The sequence below is a fragment of the Ammospiza nelsoni genome, chromosome 1, assembly GCF_027579445.1.
Source record: "Ammospiza nelsoni isolate bAmmNel1 chromosome 1, bAmmNel1.pri, whole genome shotgun sequence".
Taxonomy (NCBI): domain Eukaryota; kingdom Metazoa; phylum Chordata; class Aves; order Passeriformes; family Passerellidae; genus Ammospiza; species Ammospiza nelsoni.
The window spans coordinates 145,091,945-145,094,066 of NC_080633.1; positions in this window are offsets into that span (position 1 = coordinate 145,091,945).

Below are 2,122 nucleotides of genomic sequence, written 5' to 3' on the forward strand. Positions count from 1 at the left end.
CCCTATGCCACCACTTGGGACACTATACTGGGCCTTGAAAAGAAAATTTTAGGGAGATGTGGCATCCCAGGAATAATTGACTCAGACAATGGTATTCATTTGGGAAACAGTCTCATAAACACTTGGCACTGAGGGGGGATATCACATCCCACATCATCCCCCAATCTCTGGGAATATTGAATGATGCAAAGACTACACTGTTAAAGACTACACTGCTCTCAGTGTAGTCTTTAACAGTTAAACATTGGAGATACAGATTTCCTTCAAACATTGGAGATACAGATTTCCTTCAAACATTGGAGATACAGATTTAGCAAAAGCCACCTGGCTGGCCAACACTTGAGGATCTGCCCATCAGGCAGTCCCTGCCCAATCAAAACTTTATGTTCTGTAGAAGAAGACAGAATTTCTGTAGTGCCCATCAAAAATAATCTGAGGTTAAACCACCAGAGTGGTGTTGTGCTTCTTTTCTCCAGGTGAACTCTGTGCTGTCTCAGCATTGTATTCACATTGTTTTTTCCTTGATGGCAGACACATTTTGCCTTAATTCCTTGTAACTGACAGATTTTTGTACAAGGTGATCACCCATTGTGAGCAGATGAATACAGCTCTTAAAATGGGCTAGAGCTTCTGCGCATGCTAATGAAATCCCAGAAATAAGACATTGAGAAACAGGCTAGAAATACAGAACAAAAAGGAACACAATTCATGTCAGAAAAATCCTCTCTCGTTGCTCTATAGAGTGTGTGGAAAATAGCTTGAGCACCTTCATTACCATGATGGGAGATAAATAATTTGTCACTTTGATATTATCAGCAAATAAAGCAAAACATATTGCAGTTAAAGACCAAAGAGATAACTGAAGTCCTTTTTAGCTCTTAGAGGTTTGCTGTAACTACACTGGGCATATTGCATTAAGTTCTAACTACTGGAAATTAGAAAGCTTTCAAGAGAGACATGAAAATTATTATGGGCCTGAAATTACTGACCTAGGAAGAAAAGATGAGGTATGTTACAGCACACCCTTGGAAAGATGAAATGATGAACCAATTGCTTCACAAAAGGCTCCACGTGTGATTTTCCACACCACACAGAGTTTCAAAGAGTCACAGTGGAGGTGAATACCAATTTTCTGATAAGTTAGTTAGCAATTTAAAAGTCCAATTTAATCCAGAAACACAAGCTATATTCCTTGCTGAATCTTCAAACCCCAGAATGTTGTTTTTATAACCACAAACCAAAAGGCTGGAAAATCCCTTTGAATTTTTCCCTTCAGAAATTTATTTTTTGAGTGCTTGGTGCCTTTCTCTTAGGACAGAAAGTCAGATCAGGTTGGTGAAACACAATGCTTTTAGAATCCTTATGCAACACTGGCAAAATGTTTTGTCTTTCTTCAAGGGCCCTTGGGCAAACTTCCTGTACATGTCAATAGAAATTCACTGAATAGATTGAAGTGAAAATATTGTCCTGAGCAGAGAAATTTTTTCACAACTCTGAATTTGTCACTGCTCTATTTTGAGTTTTAATTGCCACCTAGAGCATTTGGATGACATCGAAAGCCAAAGAATTCATCTGTAAATATTTCACCAATGCCAGTGGCAAGAGTCTCTAAAAATACACAGTAGAGGACAAAAGGCTCAAACTGAACATCAAAATTATGTCTAAAAATGTTGACAATCCAGTGAATTGGTCTGCCGATTGATGGCATCGTCCTGAGCTTTGCCCAACCAGAATGAAACTGGAGGTGTTGTCCCTGTGCACAGGTGGCAGGGAAGTGCTCTGACAACCAGACTGCTCTTCTGGAGGGGAGCAATGAGGGGCCAAGAACTTGGAGCTGACTATGAACTCTTTGAAGCAGGAATTATTATTCACAAGAGCTTGCTGTTATAAATAAACTGAACCACATCAAAGCTGAGGAGTTATGTAAGCATCCAAACATTGTCTTTCCAGAACCCACAGGATCTGGACTGGGCAGACCTGAGCCAAAGTTACAAGTGCAAACTTAGGCTGCTCTTAATAATCAAATCATCTTTAATGATGATGCAGGAAAAAGAAATAAATTAGGAGTACTTCTACTGGCATGGTGAATTCCAACTTTAATGTAAATCAAATTCAGATGAAC